This window comes from Taudactylus pleione, unplaced genomic scaffold (genome assembly GCF_031769625.1).
Source record: "Taudactylus pleione unplaced genomic scaffold, aTauple2 ptg000070l, whole genome shotgun sequence".
Classification (NCBI taxonomy): domain Eukaryota; kingdom Metazoa; phylum Chordata; class Amphibia; order Anura; family Myobatrachidae; genus Taudactylus; species Taudactylus pleione.
This window is the reverse complement of record NW_028284472.1, coordinates 1868797-1890871: the sequence shown is the minus strand read 5'-3', so window position 1 is coordinate 1890871 and position 22075 is coordinate 1868797. Positions and strand designations below refer to the sequence as shown.

Sequence of the window (22075 nt, the reverse complement as noted above, 5' to 3'; positions counted from 1 at the left end):
ATGGTATAAAGGTTATCCTTCCATCCTCTAAGATATCACTAATAACACTGAAAAGTAGTAAATCTCTAGTGAATTGTAAAGCTGCAATCACTTATGCATCAGAAAATAACAGCTCATAGGGGATGTAGCTCGGTGGTAGAGCGCATGCTTCGTTTGTATAAGCTCCTGAGTTCAATCCCCAGAATCTCTAAGTTTTGCAAAATACAGCTTTTTACCATATGTAAACTCTCTAGAAGAGCCAAAGATATCAAGCAAACAATACAAGAACTCTACAGCAATAGTCAAAGTTGAATACAAATCATAAAAAATGAATCAAATATGATTATATTCATCATCGTCTTCATTCCATTTTTCAAAGTTAAGTTCCCATTGAATGCCTATTGCCATTCTCCTACACTGAGGGAAAACATATGGTAAGTAGGAAACAGATTTTTTATTCTCAGTGGGAACTGAAGGCGACTACCTGAGCAAAGTTTAATAAAAGAGCGAGACAAATAATATAGCATAACTAAATGATTAAGATTGAGAGACAAGTTCAACCACTTTATGAACAAAAAGAGGATGGACATGGGCTTGGAGGGCAAGCACTTAATGAAATTTCAAAGCATGGAATGATGACAACATATCAACTCTACATAAATTGCCTGGTGAAGCATTAGCTAGCAATGCCCAAGAGGCAGTCTTAGCATGCATCCTTTGTGCCCTTCTGCTAAGTTCTGACACTGATGACCAAACTGAATGTAAGACAGCCCTCTAGTTAGCAAAACTTGATCAATATCCACACCATTCAATAGTAAAAGTAGGGGATTCTGATGATAAACCAGTCTCTGATGGAGAACTTTAAGAGCATTCCAGTGTTTGGAATGGGCATCTACTTGCATTCTCATCAGCCATGAAAACCATAAAGTCCTTGCAGTCAAGCATGGTATAATGGTTATGCTTCCATCCTCTAAGATATCCCTAATAACACTGAAAAGTAGTAAATCTCTAGTAAAATATAAAGCTGCAATCACTTGTGCATAAAAAAATAGCAGCTCATAGGGGATATAGCTCAGTGGTAGAGCGCATGCTTCGCATGTATGAGGCCCCGGATTCAATCCCCGGCATCTCCAAGTTTTACAAAATACAGCTTTTTACCATATGTAAACTCTCTAGTAGAGCCAAAGAAAACAAGCAAACCAATAAAAGTACTCTACAGCAATAGTCAAAGTTGAATACAAATAATAAATAATCAATCAAATATGATTATATTCATCATCTTCTTCATTCCATTTTTCAAAGATAAGTTCCCTTTGAATGCCTATTGCCATTCTCCTACACTGAGGGAAAACATATGGTAAGTAGGAAATATATTTTTTATTTTCAGTGGGAACTGAAGGCGACTACCCGAGCAAAGTTTAATAAAAGAGCGAGACAAATAATATAGCAAAACTAATTGATTAAGATTGAGAGACAAGTTCAAACACTTTGTGAACAAAAAGAGGATGGACATGGGCTTGGAGGGCAAGCACTTAATGATATATCAAAGCATGGAATGATGACAACATATCAACTCTACATGGATTGTCTGGTGAAGCATTAGCTAGCAGTGGCCAAGAGGCAGTCTTAGCATGCATCCTTTGTGCCCTTCTGCTAAGTTCTGACACTGATGACCAAACAGAATGTAAGACAGCCCTCTAGTTAGCAAAACTTGATCAATATCCACACCATTCTGTAGTAAAAGTAGGGGATTCTGATGATGAACCAGTCTCTGATGGAGAACTTTAAGAGCATTCCAATGTTCGGAATGGGCATCTACTTGCATTCTCATCAGCCATGAAAACCATAAAGTCCTTGAAGTCAAGCATGGTATAATGGTTATCCTTCCATCATCTAAGATATCCCTAATAACACTGAAAAGTAGTAAATCTCTAGTGAATTGTAAAGCTGCAATCACTTATGCATCAGAAAATAGCAGCTCATATGGGATGTAGCTCGGTGGTAGAGCGCATGCTTCGCTTGTATAAGCTCCTGAGTTCAATCCACAGAATCTCTAAGTTTTCCAAAATACAGCTTTTTACCATATGTAAACTCTCTAGAAGAGCCAAAGATAACAAGCAAACCAATACAAGTACTCTACAGCAATAGTCAAAGTTGAATACAAATCATAAAAAATTAATCAAATATGATTATATTCATCATCTTCTTCATTCCATTTTTCAAAGTTAAGTTCCCATTGAATGCCTATAGCCATTCTCCTACACTGAGGGAAAACATATGGTAAGTAGGAAATAGATTTTTTATTCTCAGTGGGAACTGAAGGTGACTACCTGAGCAAAGTTTAATAAAAGAGCGAGACAAATAATATAGCAGAACTAAATGATTAAGATTGAGAGACAAGTTCAACCACTTTATGAACAAAAAGAGGATGGACATGGGCTTGGAGGGCAAGCACTTAATGAAATTTCAAAGCATGGAATGATGACAACATATCAACTCTACATAGATTGTCTGGTGAATCATTAGCTAGCAATGCCCAAGAGGCAGTCTTAGCATGCATCATTTGTGCCCTTCTGCTAAGTTCTGACACTGATGACCAAACAGAATGTAAGACAGCCCTCTAGTTAGCAAAACTTGATCAATATCCACACCATTCATTAGTAAAAGTAGGGGATTCTGATGATAAACCAGTCTCTGATGGAGAACTTTATGAGCATTCCAGGGTTTGGAATGGGCATCTACTTGCATTCTCATCAGCCGTGAAAACCATAAAGTCCTTGCAGTCAAGCATCGTATAATGGTTATGCTTCCATCCTCTAAGATATCCCTAATAACACTGAAAAGTAGTAAATCTCTAGTAAAATATAAAGCTGCAATCACTTGTGCATAAAAAAATAGCAGCTCATAGGGGATGTAGCTCAGTGGTAGAGCGCATGCTTCGCATGTATGAGGCCCCGGTTTCAATCCCCGGCATCTCCAAATTTTACAAAATACAGCTTTTTACCATATGTAAACTCTCTAGTAGAGCCAAAGAAAACAAGCAAACCAATAAAAGTACTCTACAGCAATAGTCAAAGTTGAATACAAATCATAAAAAATCAATCAAATATGATTATATTCATCATCTTCTTCATTCCATTTTTCAAAGTTAAGTTCCCATTGAATGCTTATTGCCATTCTTCTACACTGAGGGAAAACTTATGGTAAGTAGGAAATAGATTTTTTATTTTCAGTGGGAACTGAAGGCGACAACTCAAGCAAAGTTTAATAAAAGAGCGAGACAAATAATATAGCAAAACTAATTGATTAAGATTGAAAGACAAGTTCAAACACTTTGTGAACAAAAAGAGGATGGACATGGGCTTGGAGGGCAAGCATTTAATGATATTTCAAAGCATGGAATGATGACAACATATCAACTCTACATAGATTGTCTGGTGAAGCAATAGCTAGCAGTGGCCAAGAGGCAGTCTTAGCATGCATCCTTTGTGCCCTTCTGCTAAGTTCTGACACTGATGACCAAACAGAATGAAAGACAGCCCTCTAGTTAGCAAAACTTGATCAATATCCACACCATTCATTAGTAAAAGTAGGGGATTCTGATGATGAACCAGTCTCTGATGGAGAACTTTAAGAGCATTCCAATGTTCGGAATGGGCATCTACATGCATTCTCATCAGCCATGAAAACAATAAAGTCCTTGAAGTCAAGCATGGTATAATGGTTATCCTTCCATCCTCTAAGATATCACTAATAACACTGAAAAGTAGTAAATCTCTAGTGAATTGTAAAGCTGCAATCACTTATGCATCAGAAAATAGCAGCTCATAGGGGATGTAGCTCGGTGGTAGAGCGCATGCTTCGCTTGTATAAGCTCCTGAGTTCAATCCCCAGAATCTCTAAATTTTGCAAAATACAGCTTTTTACCATATGTAAACTCTCTAGAAGAGCCAAAGATAACAAGCAAACCAATACAAGTACTCTACAGCAATAGTCAAAGTTGAATACAAATCATAAAAAATTAATCAAATATGATTATATTCATCATCTTCTTCATTCCATTTTTCAAAGTTAAGTTCCCATTGAATGCCTATTGCCATTCTCCTACACTGAGGGAAAACATGGTAAGTAGGAAATAGATTTTTTATTCTCAGTGGGAACTGAAGGCGACTACCTGAGCAAAGTTTAATAAAAGAGCGAGACAAATAATACAGCAGAACTAAATGATTAAGATTGAGAGACAAGTTCAACCACTTTTTGAACAAAAAGAGGATGGACATGGGCTTGGAGGGCAAGCACTTAATGAAATTTCAAAGCGTGGAATGATGACAACATATCAACTCTACATAGATTGTCTGGTGAAGCATTAGCTAGCAATGCCCAAGAGGCAGTCTTAGCATGCATCCTTTGTGCCCCTCTGCTAAGTTCTGACACTGATGACCAAACAGAATGTAAGACAGTCCTCTAGTTAGCAAAACTTGATCAATATCCACACCATTCATTAGTAAAAGTAGGGGATTCTGATGATAAACCAGTCTCTGATGGAGAACTTTAAGAGCATTCCAATGTTTGGAATGGGCATCTACTTGCTTTCTCATCAGCCATGAAAACCATAAAGTCCTTGCAGTCAAGCATGGTATAATGGTTATGCTTCCATCCTCTAAGATATCCCTAATAACACTGAAAAGTAGTAAATCTCTAGTAAAATATAAAGCTGCAATCACTTGTGCTTAAAAAAATAGCAGCTCATAGGGGATGTAGCTCAGTGGTAGAGCGCATGCTTCGCATGTATGAGGCCCCGGTTTCAATCCCCGGCATCTCCAAATTTTACAAAATACAGCTTTTTACCATATGTAAACTCCCTTGTAGAGCCAAAGAAAACAAGCAAACCAATAAAAGTTCTCTACAGCAATAGTCAAAGTTGATTACAAATCATAAAAAATCCATAAAATATGATTATATTCATCATCTTCTTCATTCCATTTTTCAAAGTTAAGTTCCCATTGAATGCTTATTGCCATTCTCCTACACTGAAGGTAAACTTATGGTAATTAGGAAATAGATTTTTTATTTTCAGTGGGAACTGAAGGCGACAACTCAAGCAAAGTTTAATAAAAGAGCGAGACAAATAATATAGCAGAACTAAATGATTAAGATTGAGAGACAAGTTCAACCACTTTATGAACAAAAAGAGGATGGACATGGGCTTGGAGGGCAAGCACTTAATGAAATTTCAAAGCATGGAATGATGACAACATATCAAGTCTACATAGATTGTCTGGTGAAGCATTAGCTAGCAATGCCCAAGAGGCAGTCTTAGCATGCATCCTTTGTGCCCTTCTGCTAAGTTCTGACACTGATGACCAAACAGAATGTAAGACAGCCCTCTAGTTAGCAAAACTTGATCAATATCCACACCATTCATTAGTAAAAGTAGGGGATTCTGATGATAAACCAGTCTCTGATGGAGAACTTTATGAGCATTCCAGGGTTTGGAATGGGCATCTACTTGCATTCTCATCAGCCGTGAAAACCATAAAGTCCTTGCAGTCAAGCATGGTATAATGGTTATGCTTCCATCCTCTAAGATATCCCTAATAACACTGAAAAGTAGTAAATCTCTAGTAAAATATAAAGCTGCAATCACTTGTGCATAAATAAATAGCAGCTCATAGGGGATGTAGCTCAGTGGTAGAGCGCATGCTTCGCATGTATGAGGCCCCGGTTTCAATCCCCGGCATCTCCAAATTTTACAAAATACAGCTTTTTACCAAATGTAAACTCTCTAGTAGAGCCAAAGAAAACAAGCAAACCAATAAAACTACTCTACAGCAATAGTCAAAGTTGAATACAAATCATAAAAAATCAATCAAATATGATTATATTCATCATCTTCTTCATTCCATTTTTCAAAGTTAAGTTCCCTTTAAATGCTTATTGCCATTCTCCTACACTGAGGGAAAACTTATGGTAAGTAGGAAATAGATTTTTTATTTTCAGTGGGAACTGAAGGCGACAACTCAAGCAAAGTTTAATAAAAGAGCGAGACAAATAATATAGCAAAACTAATTGATTAAGATTGAGAGACAAGTTCAAACACTTTGTGAACAAAAAGAGGATGGACATGGGCTTGGAGGGCAAGCACTTAATGAAATTTCAAAGCATGGAATGATGACAACATATCAACTCTACATAGATTGTCTGGTGAAGCATTAGCTAGCAATGCCCAAGAGGCAGTCTTAGCATGCATCCTTTGTGCCCTTCTGCTAAGTTCTGACACTGATGACCAAATATAATGTAAGACAGCCCTCTAGTTAGCAAAAACTTGAACAATATCCACACCATTCATTAGTAAAAGTAGGGGATTCTGATGATGAACCAGTCTCTGATGAGAACTTTAAGAGCATTCCAATGTTCGGAATGGGCTTCTACTTGCATTCTCATCAGCCATGATAACCATAAAGTCCTTGCAGTCAAGCATGGTATAATGGTTATGCTTCCATCCTCTAAGATATCCCTAATAACACAGTAAAGTAGTAAATCTCTAGTGAAATGTAAAGCTGCAATCACTTGTGCATAAAATAATAGCAGCTCATAGGGGATATAGCTCAGTGGTAGAGCGCATGCTTCGCATGTATGAGGCCCCGGATTCAATCCCCGGCATCTCCAAGTTTTACAAAATACAGCTTTTTACCATATGTAAACTCTCTAGTAGAGCCAAAGAAAACAAGCAAACCAATAAAAGTACTCTACAGCAATAGTCAAAGTTGAATACAAATCATAAAAAATCAATCAAATATGATTATATTCATCATCTTCTTCATTCCATTTTTCAAAGTTAAGTTCCCATTGAATGCCTATTGCCATTCTCCTACACTGAGGGAAAACATATGGTAAGTAGGAAATAGATTTTTTATTTTCAGTGGGAACTGAAGGCGACTACCTGAGCAAAGTTTAATAAAAGAGCGAGACAAATAATATAGCAAAACTAATTGATTAAGATTGAGAGACAAGTTCAAACACTTTGTGAACAAAAAGAGGATGGACATGGGCTTGGAGGGCAAGCACTTAATGATATATCAAAGCATGGAATGATGACAACATATCAACTCTACATGGTATGTCTGGTGAAGCATTAGCTAGCAGTGGCCAAGAGGCAGTCTTAGCATGCATCCTTTGTGCCCTTCTGCTAAGTTCTGACACTGATGACCAAACAGAATGTAAGACAGCCCTCTAGTTAGCAAAACTTGATCAATATCCACACCATTCATTAGTAAAAGTAGGGGATTCTGATGATAAACCAGTCTCTGATGGAGAACATTATGAGCATTCCATGGTTTGGAATGGGCATCTACTTGCATTCTCATCAGCCGTGAAAACCATAAAGTCCTTGCAGTCAAGCATCGTATAATGGTTATGCTTCCATCCTCTAAGATATCCCTAATAACACTGAAAAGTAGTAAATCTCTAGTAAAATATAAAGCTGCAATCACTTGTGCATAAAAAAATAGCAGCTCATAGGGGATGTAGCTCAGTGGTAGAGCGCATGCTTCGCATGTATGAGGCCCCGGTTTCAATCCCCGGCATCTCCAAATTTTACAAAATACAGCTTTTTACCATATGTAAACTCTCTAGTAGAGCCAAAGAAAACAAGCAAACCAATAAAAGTACTCTACAGCAATAGTCAAAGTTGAATACAAATCATAAAAAATCAATCAAATATGATTATATTCATCATCTTCTTCATTCCATTTTTCAAAGTTAAGTTCCCATTGAATGCTTATTGCCATTCTTCTACACTGAGGGAAAACTTATGGTAAGTAGGAAATAGATTTTTTATTTTCAGTGGGAACTGAAGGCGACAACTCAAGCAAAGTTTAATAAAAGAGCGAGACAAATAATATAGCAGAACTAAATGATTAAGATTGAGAGACAAGTTCAACCACTTTATGAACAAAAAGAGGATGGACATGGGCTTGGAGGGCAAGCACTTAATGAAATTTCAAAGCATGGAATGATGACAACATATCAACTCTACATAGATTGTCTGGTGAAGCATTAGCTAGCAATGCCCAAGAGGCAGTCTTAGCATGCATCCTTTGTACCCTTCTGCTAAGTTCTGACACTGATGACCAAACAGAATGTAAGACAGCCCTCTAGTTAGCAAAACTTGATCAATATCCACACCATTCATTAGTAAAAGTAGGGGATTCTGATGATAAACCAGTCTCTGATGGAGAACTTTATGAGCATTCCAGGGTTTGGAATGGGCATCTACTTGCATTCTCATCAGCCGTGAAAACCATAAAGTCCTTGCAGTCAAGCATGGTATAATGGTTATGCTTCCATCCTCTAAGATATCCCTAATAACACTGAAAAGTAGTAAATCTCTAGTAAAATATAAAGCTGCAATCACTTGTGCATAAAAAAATAGCAGCTCATAGGGGATGTAGCTCAGTGGTAGAGCGCATGCTTCGCATGTATGAGGCCCCGGTTTCAATCCCCGGCATCTCCAAATTTTACAAAATACAGCTTTTTACCAAATGTAAACTCTCTAGTAGAGCCAAAGAAAACAAGCAAACCAATAAAACTACTCTACAGCAATAGTCAAAGTTGAATACAAATCATAAAAAATCAATCAAATATGATTATATTCATCATCTTCTTCATTCCATTTTTCAAAGTTAAGTTCCCTTTGAATGCTTATTGCCATTCTCCTACACTGAGGGAAAACTTATGGTAAGTAGGAAATAGATTTTTTATTTTCAGTGGGAACTGAAGGCGACAACTCAAGCAAAGTTTAATAAAAGAGCGAGACAAATAATATAGCAAAACTAATTGATTAAGATTGAGAGACAAGTTCAAACACTTTGTGAACAAAAAGAGGATGGACATGGGCTTGGAGGGCAAGCACTTAATGAAATTTCAAAGCATGGAATGATGACAACATATCAACTCTACATAGATTGTCTGGTGAAGCATTAGCTAGCAATGCCCAAGAGGCAGTCTTAGCATGCATCCTTTGTGCCCTTCTGCTAAGTTCTGACACTGATGACCAAACAGAATGTAAGACAGCCCTCTAGTTAGCAAAACTTGAACAATATCCACACCATTCATTAGTAAAAGTAGGGGATTCTGATGATGAACCAGTCTCTGATGAGAACTTTAAGAGCATTCCAAAGTTCGGAATGGGCTTCTACTTGCATTCTCATCAGCCATGATAACCATAAAGTCCTTGCAGTCAAGCATGGTATAATGGTTATGCTTCCATCCTCTAAGATATCCCTAATAACACAGTAAAGTAGTAAATCTCTAGTGAAATGTAAAGCTGCAATCACTTGTGCATAAAAAAATAGCAGCTCATAGGGGATATAGCTCAGTGGTAGAGCGCATGCTTCGCATGTATGAGGCCCCGGATTCAATCCCCGGCATCTCCAAGTTTTACAAAATACAGCTTTTTACCATATGTAAACTCTCTAGTAGAGCCAAAGAAAACAAGCAAACCAATAAAAGTACTCTACAGCAATAGTCAAAGTTGAATACAAATCATAAAAAATCAATCAAATATGATTATATTCATCATCTTCTTCATTCCATTTTTCAAAGTTAAGTTCCCATTGAATGCTTATTGCCATTCTTCTACACTGAGGGAAAACTTATGGTAAGTAGGAAATAGATTTTTTATTTTCAGTGGGAACTGAAGGCGACAACTCAAGCAAAGTTTAATAAAAGAGCGAGACAAATAATATAGCAAAACTAATTGATTAAGATTGAGAGACAAGTTCAAACACTTTGTGAACAAAAAGAGGATGGACATGGGCTTTGAGGGCAAGCACTTAATGAAATTTCAAAGCATGGAATGATGACAACATATCAACTCTACATAGATTGTCTGGTGAAGCATTAGCTAGCAATGCCCAAGAGGCAGTCTTAGCATGCATCCTTTGTGCCCTTCTGCTAAGTTCTGACACTGATGACTAAACAGAATGTAAGACAGCCCTCTAGTTAGCAAAGCTTGATCAATATCCACACCATTCATTAGTAAAAGTAGGGGATTTTGATGATAAACCAGTCTCTGATGGAGAACTTTAAGAGCATTCCAGTGTTTGGAATGGGCATCTACCTGCATTCTCTTCAGCCATGAAAACCATAAAGTCCTTGCAGTCAAGCATTGTATAAAGGTTATGCTTCCATCCTCTAAGATATCCCTAATAACACTGAAAAGTAGTAAATCTCTAGTGAAATGTAAAGCTGCAATCACTTGTGCATAAAAAAATAGCAGCTCATAGGGGATGTAGCTCAGTGGTAGAGCGCATGCTTCGCATGTATGAGGCCCCGGGTTCAATCCCCGGCATCTCCAAGTTTTACAAAATACAGCTTTTTACCATATGTAAACTCTCTAGTAGAGCCAAAGAAAACAAGCAAACCAATAAAAGTACTCTACAGCAATAGTCAAAGTTGAATACAAATCATAAAAAATCAATCAAATATGATTATATTCATCATCTTCTTCATTCCATTTTTCAAAGTTAAGTACCTATTGAATGCCTATTGCCATTCTCCTACACTGAGGGAAAACATATGGTAAGTAGGAAATAGATTTTTTATTTTCAGTGGGAACTGAAGGCGACTACCTGAGCAAAGTTTAATAAAAGAGCGAGACAAATAATATAGCAAAACTAATTGTTTAAGATTGAAAGACAAGTTCAAACACTTTGTGAACAAAAAGAGGATGGACATGGGCTTGGAGGGCAAGCATTTAATGATATTTCAAAGCATGGAATGATGACAACATATCAACTCTACATAGATTGTCTGGTGAAGCATTAGCTAGCAGTGGCCAAGAGGCAGTCTTAGCATGCATCCTTTGTGCCCTTCTGCTAAGTTCTGACACTGATGACCAAACAGAATGTAAGACAGCCCTCTAGTTAGCAAAACTTGATCAATATCCACACCATTCATTAGTAAAAGTAGGGGATTCTGATGATGAACCAGTCTCTGATGGAGAACTTTAAGAGCATTCCAAGGTTCGGAATGGGCATCTACTTGCATTTTCATCAGCCATGAAAACCATAAAGTCCTTGCAGTCAAGCATGGTATAATGGTTATCCTTCCATCCTCTAAGATATCCCTAATAACACTGAAAAGTAGTAAATCTCTAGTGAATTGTAAAGCTGCAATCACTTATGCATCAGAAAATAGCAGCTCATATGGGATGTAGCTCGGTGGTAGAGCGCATGCTTCGCTTGTATAAGCTCCTGAGTTCAATCCCCAGAATCTCTAAATTTTGCAAAATACAGCTTTTTACCATATGTAAACTCTCTAGAAGAGCCAAAGATAACAAGCAAACCAATACAAGTACTCTACAGCAATAGTCAAAGTTGAATACAAATCATAAAAAATTAATCAAATATGATTATATTCATCATCTTCTTCATTCCATTTTTCAAAGTTAAGTTCCCATTGAATGCCTATTGCCATTCTCCTACACTGAGGGAAAACATGGTAAGTAGGAAATAGATTTTTTATTCTCAGTGGGAACTGAAGGCGACTACCTGAGCAAAGTTTAATAAAAGAGCGAGACAAATAATACAGCAGAACTAAATGATTAAGATTGAGAGACAAGTTCAACCACTTTTTGAACAAAAAGAGGATGGACATGGGCTTGGAGGGCAAGCACTTAATGAAATTTCAAAGCGTGGAATGATGACAACTTATCAACTCTACATAGATTGTCTGGTGAAGCATTAGCTAGCAATGCCCAAGAGGCAGTCTTAGCATGCATCCTTTGTGCCCTTCTGCTAAGTTCTGACACTGATGACTAAACAGAATGTAACACAGCCCTCTAGTTAGCAAAGCTTGATCAATATCCACACCATTCATTAGTAAAAGTAGGGGATTCTGATGATAAACCAGTCTCTGATGGAGAACTTTAAGAGCATTCCAGTGTTTGGAATGGGCATCTACCTGCATTCTCTTCAGCCATGAAAACCATAAAGTCCTTGCAGTCAAGCATTGTATAAAGGTTATGCTTCCATCCTCTAAGATATCCCTAATAACACTGAAAAGTAGTAAATCTCTAGTGAAATGTAAAGCTGCAATCACTTGTGCATAAAAAAATAGCAGCTCATAGGGGTTGTAGCTCAGTGGTAGAGCGCATGCTTCGCATGTATGAGGCCCCGGGTTCAATCCCCGGCATCTCCAAGTTTTACAAAATACAGCTTTTTACCATATGTAAACTCCCTTGTAGAGCCAAAGAAAACAAGCAAACCAATAAAAGTTCTCTACAGCAATAGTCAAAGTTGATTACAAATCATAAAAAATCCATCAAATATGATTATATTCATCATCTTCTTCATTCCATTTTTCAAAGTTAAGTTCCCATTGAATGCTTATTGCCATTCTCCTACACTGAAGGTAAACTTATGGTAATTAGGAAATAGATTTTTTATTTTCAGTGGGAACTGAAGGCGACAACTCAAGCAAAGTTTAATAAAAGAGTGAGACAAATAATATAGCAGAACTAAATGATTAAGATTGAGAGACAAGTTCAACCACTTTATGAACAAAAAGAGGATGGACATGGGCTTGGAGAGCAAGCACTTAATGAAATTTCAAAGCATGGAATGATGACAACATATCAACTCTACATAGATTGTCTGGTGAAGCATTAGCTAGCAATGCCCAAGAGGCAGTCTTAGCATGCATCCTTTGTGCCCTTCTGCTAAGTTCTGACACTGATGACCAAACTGAATGTAAGACAGCCCTCTAGTTAGCAAAACTTGATCAATATCCACACCATTCAATAGTAAAAGTAGGGGATTCTGATGATAAACCAGTCTCTGATGGAGAACTTTAAGAGCATTCCAGTGTTTGGAATGGGCATCTACTTGCATTCTCATCAGCCATGAAAACCATAAAGTCCTTGCAGTCAAGCATGGTATAATGGTTATGCTTCCATCCTCTAAGATATCCCTAATAACACTGAAAAGTAGTAAATCTCTAGTAAAATATAAAGCTGCAATCACTTGTGCATAAAAAAATAGCAGCTCATAGGGGATATAGCTCAGTGGTAGAGCGCATGCTTCGCATGTATGAGGCCCCGGATTCAATCCCCGGCATCTCCAAGTTTTACAAAATACAGCTTTTTACCATATGTAAACTCTCTAGTAGAGCCAAAGAAAACAAGCAAACCAATAAAAGTACTCTACAGCAATAGTCAAAGTTGAATACAAATAATAAATAATCAATCAAATATGATTATATTCATCATCTTCTTCATTCCATTTTTCAAAGATAAGTTCCCATTGAATGCCTATTGCCATTCTCCTACACTGAGGGAAAACATATGGTAAGTAGGAAATATATTTTTTATTTTCAGTGGGAACTGAAGGCGACTACCCGAGCAAAGTTTAATAAAAGAGCGAGACAAATAATATAGCAAAACTAATTGATTAAGATTGAGAGACAAGTTCAAACACTTTGTGAACAAAAAGAGGATGGACATGGGCTTGGAGGGCAAGCACTTAATGATATATCAAAGCATGGAATGATGACAACATATCAACTCTACATGGATTGTCTGGTGAAGCATTAGCTAGCAGTGGCCAAGAGGCAGTCTTAGCATGCATCCTTTGTGCCCTTCTGCTAAGTTCTGACACTGATGACCAAACAGAATGTAAGACAGCCCTCTAGTTAGCAAAACTTGATCAATATCCACACCATTCATTAGTAAAAGTAGGGGATTCTGATGATAAACCAGTCTCTGATGGAGAACATTATGAGCATTCCATGGTTTGGAATGGGCATCTACTTGCATTCTCATCAGCCGTGAAAACCATAAAGTCCTTGCAGTCAAGCATCGTATAATGGTTATGCTTCCATCCTCTAAGATATCCCTAATAACACTGAAAAGTAGTAAATCTCTAGTAAAATATAAAGCTGCAATCACTTGTGCATAAAAAAATAGCAGCTGATAGGGGATGTAGCTCAGTGGTAGAGCGCATGCTTCGCATGTATGAGGCCCCGGTTTCAATCCCCGGCATCTCCAAATTTTACAAAATACAGCTTTTTACCATATGTAAACTCTCTAGTAGAGCCAAAGAAAACAAGCAAACCAATAAAAGTACTCTACAGCAATAGTCAAAGTTGAATACAAATCATAAAAAATCAATCAAATATGATTATATTCATCATCTTCTTCATTCCATTTTTCAAAGTTAAGTTCCCATTGAATGCTTATTGCCATTCTTCTACACTGAGGGAAAACTTATGGTAAGTAGGAAATAGATTTTTTATTTTCAGTGGGAACTGAAGGCGACAACTCAAGCAAAGTTTAATAAAAGAGCGAGACAAATAATATAGCAGAACTAAATGATTAAGATTGAGAGACAAGTTCAACCACTTTATGAACAAAAAGAGGATGGACATGGGCTTGGAGGGCAAGCACTTAATGAAATTTCAAAGCATGGAATGATGACAACATATCAACTCTACATAGATTGTCTGGTGAAGCATTAGCTAGCAATGCCCAAGAGGCAGTCTTAGCATGCATCCTTTGTGCCCTTCTGCTAAGTTCTGACACTGATGACCAAACAGAATGTAAGACAGCCCTCTAGTTAGCAAAACTTGATCAATATCCACACCATTCATTAGTAAAAGTAGGGGATTCTGATGATAAACCAGTCTCTGATGGAGAACTTTATGAGCATTCCAGGGTTTGGAATGGGCATCTACTTGCATTCTCATCAGCCGTGAAAACCATAAAGTCCTTGCAGTCAAGCATGGTATAATGGTTATGCTTCCATCCTCTAAGATATCCCTAATAACACTGAAAAGTAGTAAATCTCTAGTAAAATATAAAGCTGCAATCACTTGTGCATAAAAAAATAGCAGCTCATAGGGGATGTAGCTCAGTGGTAGAGCGCATGCTTCGCATGTATGAGGCCCCGGTTTCAATCCCCGGCATCTCCAAATTTTACAAAATACAGCTTTTTACCAAATGTAAACTCTCTAGTAGAGCCAAAGAAAACAAGCAAACCAATAAAACTACTCTACAGCAATAGTCAAAGTTGAATACAAATCATAAAAAATCAATCAAATATGATTATATTCATCATCTTCTTCATTCCATTTTTCAAAGTTAAGTTCCCTTTGAATGCTTATTGCCATTCTCCTACACTGAGGGAAAACTTATGGTAAGTAGGAAATAGATTTTTTATTTTCAGTGGGAACTGAAGGCGACAACTCAAGCAAAGTTTAATAAAAGAGCGAGACAAATAATATAGCAAAACTAATTGATTAAGATTGAGAGACAAGTTCAAACACTTTGTGAACAAAAAGAGGATGGACATGGGCTTGGAGGGCAAGCACTTAATGAAATTTCAAAGCATGGAATGATGACAACATATCAACTCTACATAGATTGTCTGGTGAAGCATTAGCTAGCAATGCCCAAGAGGCAGTCTTAGCATGCATCCTTTGTGCCCTTCTGCTAAGTTCTGACACTGATGACCAAACAGAATGTAAGACAGCCCTCTAGTTAGCAAAACTTGAACAATATCCACACCATTCATTAGTAAAAGTAGGGGATTCTGATGATGAACCAGTCTCTGATGAGAACTTTAAGAGCATTCCAATGTTCGGAATGGGCTTCTACTTGCATTCTCATCAGCCATGATAACCATAAAGTCCTTGAAGTCAAGCATGGTATAATGGTTATGCTTCCATCCTCTAAGATATCCCTAATAACACAGTAAAGTAGTAAATCTCTAGTGAAATGTAAAGCTGCAATCACTTGTGCATAAAAAAATAGCAGCTCATAGGGGATATAGCTCAGTGGTAGAGCGCATGCTTCGCATGTATGAGGCCCCGGATTCAATCCCCGGCATCTCCAAGTTTTACAAAATACAGCTTTTTACCATATGTAAACTCTCTAGTAGAGCCAAAGAAAACAAGCAAACCAATAAAAGTACTCTACAGCAATAGTCAAAGTTGAATACAAATCATAAAAAATCAATCAAATATGATTATATTCATCATCTTCTTCATTCCATTTTTCAAAGTTAAGTTCCCATTGAATGCTTATTGCCATTCTTCTACACTGAGGGAAAACTTATGGTAAGTAGGAAATAGATTTTTTATTTTCAGTGGGAACTGAAGGCGACAACTCAAGCAAAGTTTAATAAAAGAGCGAGACAAATAATATAGCAAAACTAATTGATTAAGATTGAGAGACAAGTTCAAACACTTTGTGAACAAAAAGAGGATGGACATGGGCTTTGAGGGCAAGCACTTAATGAAATTTCAAAGCATGGAATGATGACAACATATCAACTCTACATAGATTGTCTGGTGAAGCATTAGCTAGCAATGCCCAAGAGGCAGTCTTAGCATGCATCCTTTGTGCCCTTCTGCTAAGTTCTGACACTGATGACTAAACAGAATGTAAGACAGCCCTCTAGTTAGCAAAGCTTGATCAATATCCACACCATTCATTAGTAAAAGTAGGGGATTCTGATGATAAACCAGTCTCTGATGGAGAACTTTAAGAGCATTCCAGTGTTTGGAATGGGCATCTACCTGCATTCTCTTCAGCCATGAAAACCATAAAGTCCTTGCAGTCAAGCATTGTATAAAGGTTATGCTTCCATCCTCTAAGATATCCCTAATAACACTGAAAAGTAGTAAATCTCTAGTGAAATGTAAAGCTGCAATCACTTGTGCATAAAAAAATAGCAGCTCATAGGGGATGTAGCTCAGTGGTAGAGTGCATGCTTCGCATGTATGAGGCCCCGGGTTCAATCCCCGGCATCTCAAAGTTTTACAAAATACAGCTTTTTACCATATGTAAACTCTCTAGTAGAGCCAAAGAAAACAAGCAAACCAATAAAAGTACTCTACAGCAATAGTCAAAGTTGAATACAAATCATAAAAAATCAATCAAATATGATTATATTCATCATCTTCTTCATTCCATTTTTCAAAGTTAAGTACCTATTGAATGCCTATTGCCATTCTCCTACACTGAGGGAAAACATATGGTAAGTAGGAAATAGATTTTTTATTTTCAGTGGGAACTGAAGGCGACTACCTGAGCAAAGTTTAATAAAAGAGCGAGACAAATAATATAGCAAAACTAATTGTTTAAGATTGAAAGACAAGTTCAAACACTTTGTGAACAAAAAGAGGATGGACATGGGCTTGGAGGGCAAGCATTTAATGATATTTCAAAGCATGGAATGATGACAACATATCAACTCTACATAGATTGTCTGGTGAAGCATTAGCTAGCAGTGGCCAAGAGGCAGTCTTAGCATGCATCCTTTGTGCCCTTCTGCTAAGTTCTGACACTGATGACCAAACAGAATGTAAGACAGCCCTCTAGTTAGCAAAACTTGATCAATATCCACACCATTCATTAGTAAAAGTAGGGGATTCTGATGATGAACCAGTCTCTGATGGAGAACTTTAAGAGCATTCCAATGTTTGGAATGGGCATCTACTTGCATTCTCATCAGCCATGAAAACCATAAAGTCCTTGCAGTCAAGCATGGTATAATGGTTATGCTTCCATCCTCTAAGATATCCCTAATAACACTGAAAAGTAGTAAATCTCTAGTAAAATATAAAGCTGCAATCACTTGTGCTTAAAAAAATAGCAGCTCATAGGGGATGTAGCTCAGTGGTAGAGCGCATGCTTCGCATGTATGAGGCCCCGGTTTCAATCCCCGGCATCTCCAAATTTTACAAAATACAGCTTTTTACCATATGTAAACTCCCTTGTAGAGCCAAAGAAAACAAGCAAACCAATAAAAGTTCTCTACAGCAATAGTCAAAGTTGATTACAAATCATAAAAAATCCATCAAATATGATTATATTCATCATCTTCTTCATTCCATTTTTCAAAGTTAAGTTCCCATTGAATGCTTATTGCCATTCTCCTACACTGAAGGTAAACTTATGGTAATTAGGAAATAGATTTTTTATTTTCAGTGGGAACTGAAGGCGACAACTCAAGCAAAGTTTAATAAAAGAGTGAGACAAATAATATAGCAGAACTAAATGATTAAGATTGAGAGACAAGTTCAACCACTTTATGAACAAAAAGAGGATGGACATGGGCTTGGAGGGCAAGCACTTAATGAAATTTCAAAGCATGGAATGATGACAACATATCAACTCTACATAGATTGTCTGGTGAAGCATTAGCTAGCAATGCCCAAGAGGCAGTCTTAGCATGCATCCTTTGTGCCCTTCTGCTAAGTTCTGACACTGATGACCAAACTGAATGTAAGACAGCCCTCTAGTTAGCAAAACTTGATCAATATCCACACCATTCAATAGTAAAAGTAGGGGATTCTGATGATAAACCAGTCTCTGATGGAGAACTTTAAGAGCATTCCAGTGTTTGGAATGGGCATCTACTTGCATTCTCATCAGCCATGAAAACCATAAAGTCCTTGCAGTCAAGCATGGTATAATGGTTATGCTTCCATCCTCTAAGATATCCCTAATAACACTGAAAAGTAGTAAATCTCTAGTAAAATATAAAGCTGCAATCACTTGTGCATAAAAAAATAGCAGCTCATAGGGGATATAGCTCAGTGATAGAGCGCATGCTTCGCATGTATGAGGCCCCGGATTCAATCCCCGGCATCTCCAAGTTTTACAAAATACAGCTTTTTACCATATGTAAACTCTCTAGTAGAGCCAAAGAAAACAAGCAAACCAATAAAAGTACTCTACAGCAATAGTCAAAGTTGAATACAAATAATAAATAATCAATCAAATATGATTATATTCATCATCTTCTTCATTCCATTTTTCAAAGATAAGTTCCCATTGAATGCCTATTGCCATTCTCCTACACTGAGGGAAAACATATGGTAAGTAGGAAATATATTTTTTATTTTCAGTGGGAACTGAAGGCGACTACCCGAGCAAAGTTTAATAAAAGAGCGAGACAAATAATATAGCAAAACTAATTGATTAAGATTGAGAGACAAGTTCAAACACTTTGTGAACAAAAAGAGGATGGACATGGGCTTGGAGGGCAAGCACTTAATGATATATCAAAGCATGGAATGATGACAACATATCAACTCTACATGGATTGTCTGGTGAAGCATTAGCTAGCAGTGGCCAAGAGGCAGTCTTAGCATGCATCCTTTGTGCCCTTCTGCTAAGTTCTGACACTGATGACCAAACAGAATGTAAGACAGCCCTCTAGTTAGCAAAACTTGATCAATATCCACACCATTCTGTAGTAAAAGTAGGGGATTCTGATGATGAACCAGTGTCTGATGGAGAACTTTAAGAGCATTCCAATGTTCGGAATGGGCATCTACTTGCATTCTCATCAGCCATGAAAACCATAAAGTCCTTGAAGTCAAGCATGGTATAATGGTTATCCTTCCATCATCTAAGATATCCCTAATAACACTGAAAAGTAGTAAATCTCTAGTGAATTGTAAAGCTGCAATCACTTATGCATCAGAAAATAGCAGCTCATATGGGATGTAGCTCGGTGGTAGAGCGCATGCTTCGCTTGTATAAGCTCCTGAGTTCAATCCACAGAATCTCTAAGTTTTCCAAAATACAGCTTTTTACCATATGTAAACTCTCTAGAAGAGCCAAAGATTACAAGCAAACCAATACAAGTACTCTACAGCAATAGTCAAAGTTGAATACAAATCATAAAAAATTAATCAAATATGATTATATTCATCATCTTCTTCATTCCATTTTTCAAAGTTAAGTTCCCATTGAATGCCTATTGCCATTCTCCTACACTGAGGGAAAACATGGTAAGTAGGAAATAGATTTTTTATTCTCAGTGGGAACTGAAGGCGACTACCTGAGCAAAGTTTAATAAAAGAGCGAGACAAATAATACAGCAGAACTAAATGATTAAGATTGAGAGACAAGTTCAACCACTTTTTGAACAAAAAGAGGATGGACATGGGCTTGGAGGGCAAGCACTTAATGAAATTTCAAAGCGTGGAATGATGACAACATATCAACTCTACATAGATTGTCTGGTGAAGCATTAGCTAGCAATGCCCAAGAGGCAGTCTTAGCATGCATCCTTTGTGCCCCTCTGCTAAGTTCTGACACTGATGACCAAACAGAATGTAAGACAGTCCTCTAGTTAGCAAAACTTGATCAATATCCACACCATTCATTAGTAAAAGTAGGGGATTCTGATGATAAACCAGTCTCTGATGGAGAACTTTAAGAGCATTCCAATGTTTGGAATGGGCATCTACTTCCTTTCTCATCAGCCATGAAAACCATAAAGTCCTTGCAGTCAAGCATGGTATAATGGTTATGCTTCCATCCTCTAAGATATCCCTAATAACACTGAAAAGTAGTAAATCTCTAGTAAAATATAAAGCTGCAATCACTTGTGCTTAAAAAAATAGCAGCTCATAGGGGATGTAGCTCAGTGGTAGAGCGCATGCTTCGCATGTATGAGGCCCCGGTTTCAATCCCCGGCATCTCCAAATTTTACAAAATACAGCTTTTTACCATATGTAAACTCCCTTGTAGAGCCAAAGAAAACAAGCAAACCAATAAAAGTTCTCTACAGCAATAGTCAAAGTTGATTACAAATCATAAAAAATCCATCAAATATGATTATATTCATCATCTTCTTCATTCCATTTTTCAAAGTTAAGTTCCCATTGAATGCTTATTGCCATTCTCCTACACTGAAGGTAAACTTATGGTAATTAGGAAATAGATTTTTTATTTTCAGTGGGAACTGAAGGCGACAACTCAAGCAAAGTTTAATAAAAGAGCGAGACAAATAATATAGCAGAACTAAATGATTAAGATTGAGAGACAAGTTCAACCACTTTATGAACAAAAAGAGGATGGACATGGGCTTGGAGGGCAAGCACTTAATGAAATTTCAAAGCATGGAATGATGACAACATATCAACTCTACATAGATTGTCTGGTGAAGCATTAGCTAGCAATGCCCAAGAGGCAGTCTTAGCATGCATCCTTTGTGCCCTTCTGCTAAGTTCTGACACTGATGACCAAACAGAATGTAAGACAGCCCTCTAGTTAGCAAAACTTGATCAATATCCACACCATTCATTAGTAAAAGAAGGGGATTCTGATGATAAACCAGTCTCTGATGGAGAACTTTATGAGCATTCCACGGTTTGGAATGGGCATCTACTTGCATTCTCATCAGCCGTGAAAACCATAAAGTCCTTGCAGTCAAGCATGGTATAATGGTTATGCTTCCATCCTCTAAGATATCCCTAATAACACTGAAAAGTAGTAAATCTCTAGTAAAATATAAAGCTGCAATCACTTGTGCATAAAAAAATAGCAGCTCATAGGGGATGTAGCTCAGTGGTAGAGCGCATGCTTCGCATGTATGAGGCCCCGGTTTCAATCCCCGGCATCTCCAAATTTTACAAAATACAGCTTTTTACCAAATGTAAACTCTCTAGTAGAGCCAAAGAAAACAAGCAAACCAATAAAACTACTCTACAGCAATAGTCAAAGTTGAATACAAATCATAAAAAATCAATCAAATATGATTATATTCATCATCTTCTTCATTCCATTTTTCAAAGTTAAGTTCCCTTTGAATGCTTATTGCCATTCTCCTACACTGAGGGAAAACTTATGGTAAGTAGGAAATAGATTTTTTATTTTCAGTGGGAACTGAAGGTGACAACTCAAGCAAAGTTTAATAAAAGAGCGAGACAAATAATATAGCAAAACTAATTGATTAAGATTGAGAGACAAGTTCAAACACTTTGTGAACAAAAAGAGGATGGACATGGGCTTGGAGGGCAAGCACTTAATGAAATTTCAAAGCATGGAATGATGACAACATATCAACTCTACATAGATTGTCTGGTGAAGCATTAGCTAGCAATGCCCAAGAGGCAGTCTTAGCATGCATCCTTTGTGCCCTTCTGCTAAGTTCTGACACTGATGACCAAACAGAATGTAAGACAGCCCTCTAGTTAGCAAAACTTGAACAATATCCACACCATTCATTAGTAAAAGTAGGGGATTCTGATGATGAACCAGTCTCTGATGAGAACTTTAAGAGCATTCCAA

At 37.3% G+C, this 22075-nt stretch overlaps 18 non-coding genes across 18 annotated transcripts; all 18 read left to right on the top strand.

Moving 5' to 3' along the window:
- The first annotated feature begins 1040 nt into the window (after window positions 1-1040).
- Window positions 1041-1112, top strand: TRNAA-CGC (transfer RNA alanine (anticodon CGC)). Its single transcript has one exon. It is a non-coding gene; the product is annotated as a tRNA-Ala (tRNA).
- Window positions 1113-2886: 1774 nt separating this feature from the next.
- TRNAA-CGC (transfer RNA alanine (anticodon CGC)) lies at window positions 2887-2958 on the top strand. The gene has a single exon. It is a non-coding gene; the product is annotated as a tRNA-Ala (tRNA).
- A 1772-nt stretch (window positions 2959-4730) lies between these two features.
- TRNAA-CGC (transfer RNA alanine (anticodon CGC)) lies at window positions 4731-4802 on the top strand. The gene has a single exon. It is a non-coding gene; the product is annotated as a tRNA-Ala (tRNA).
- An 851-nt stretch (window positions 4803-5653) lies between these two features.
- On the top strand, window positions 5654-5725 carry TRNAA-CGC (transfer RNA alanine (anticodon CGC)). The gene has a single exon. It is a non-coding gene; the product is annotated as a tRNA-Ala (tRNA).
- An 851-nt stretch (window positions 5726-6576) lies between these two features.
- Window positions 6577-6648, top strand: TRNAA-CGC (transfer RNA alanine (anticodon CGC)). The gene has a single exon. It is a non-coding gene; the product is annotated as a tRNA-Ala (tRNA).
- An 851-nt stretch (window positions 6649-7499) lies between these two features.
- On the top strand, window positions 7500-7571 carry TRNAA-CGC (transfer RNA alanine (anticodon CGC)). Its single transcript has one exon. It is a non-coding gene; the product is annotated as a tRNA-Ala (tRNA).
- An 851-nt stretch (window positions 7572-8422) lies between these two features.
- Window positions 8423-8494, top strand: TRNAA-CGC (transfer RNA alanine (anticodon CGC)). Its single transcript has one exon. It is a non-coding gene; the product is annotated as a tRNA-Ala (tRNA).
- An 850-nt stretch (window positions 8495-9344) lies between these two features.
- Window positions 9345-9416, top strand: TRNAA-CGC (transfer RNA alanine (anticodon CGC)). The gene has a single exon. It is a non-coding gene; the product is annotated as a tRNA-Ala (tRNA).
- Window positions 9417-10267: 851 nt separating this feature from the next.
- On the top strand, window positions 10268-10339 carry TRNAA-CGC (transfer RNA alanine (anticodon CGC)). The gene has a single exon. It is a non-coding gene; the product is annotated as a tRNA-Ala (tRNA).
- A 1772-nt stretch (window positions 10340-12111) lies between these two features.
- TRNAA-CGC (transfer RNA alanine (anticodon CGC)) lies at window positions 12112-12183 on the top strand. The gene has a single exon. It is a non-coding gene; the product is annotated as a tRNA-Ala (tRNA).
- An 851-nt stretch (window positions 12184-13034) lies between these two features.
- On the top strand, window positions 13035-13106 carry TRNAA-CGC (transfer RNA alanine (anticodon CGC)). The gene has a single exon. It is a non-coding gene; the product is annotated as a tRNA-Ala (tRNA).
- Window positions 13107-13957: 851 nt separating this feature from the next.
- Window positions 13958-14029, top strand: TRNAA-CGC (transfer RNA alanine (anticodon CGC)). Its single transcript has one exon. It is a non-coding gene; the product is annotated as a tRNA-Ala (tRNA).
- An 851-nt stretch (window positions 14030-14880) lies between these two features.
- On the top strand, window positions 14881-14952 carry TRNAA-CGC (transfer RNA alanine (anticodon CGC)). Its single transcript has one exon. It is a non-coding gene; the product is annotated as a tRNA-Ala (tRNA).
- An 850-nt stretch (window positions 14953-15802) lies between these two features.
- Window positions 15803-15874, top strand: TRNAA-CGC (transfer RNA alanine (anticodon CGC)). Its single transcript has one exon. It is a non-coding gene; the product is annotated as a tRNA-Ala (tRNA).
- Window positions 15875-16725: 851 nt separating this feature from the next.
- TRNAA-CGC (transfer RNA alanine (anticodon CGC)) lies at window positions 16726-16797 on the top strand. The gene has a single exon. It is a non-coding gene; the product is annotated as a tRNA-Ala (tRNA).
- An 851-nt stretch (window positions 16798-17648) lies between these two features.
- Window positions 17649-17720, top strand: TRNAA-CGC (transfer RNA alanine (anticodon CGC)). Its single transcript has one exon. It is a non-coding gene; the product is annotated as a tRNA-Ala (tRNA).
- Window positions 17721-20415: 2695 nt separating this feature from the next.
- Window positions 20416-20487, top strand: TRNAA-CGC (transfer RNA alanine (anticodon CGC)). Its single transcript has one exon. It is a non-coding gene; the product is annotated as a tRNA-Ala (tRNA).
- An 851-nt stretch (window positions 20488-21338) lies between these two features.
- Window positions 21339-21410, top strand: TRNAA-CGC (transfer RNA alanine (anticodon CGC)). Its single transcript has one exon. It is a non-coding gene; the product is annotated as a tRNA-Ala (tRNA).
- Window positions 21411-22075: the final 665 nt, after the last annotated feature.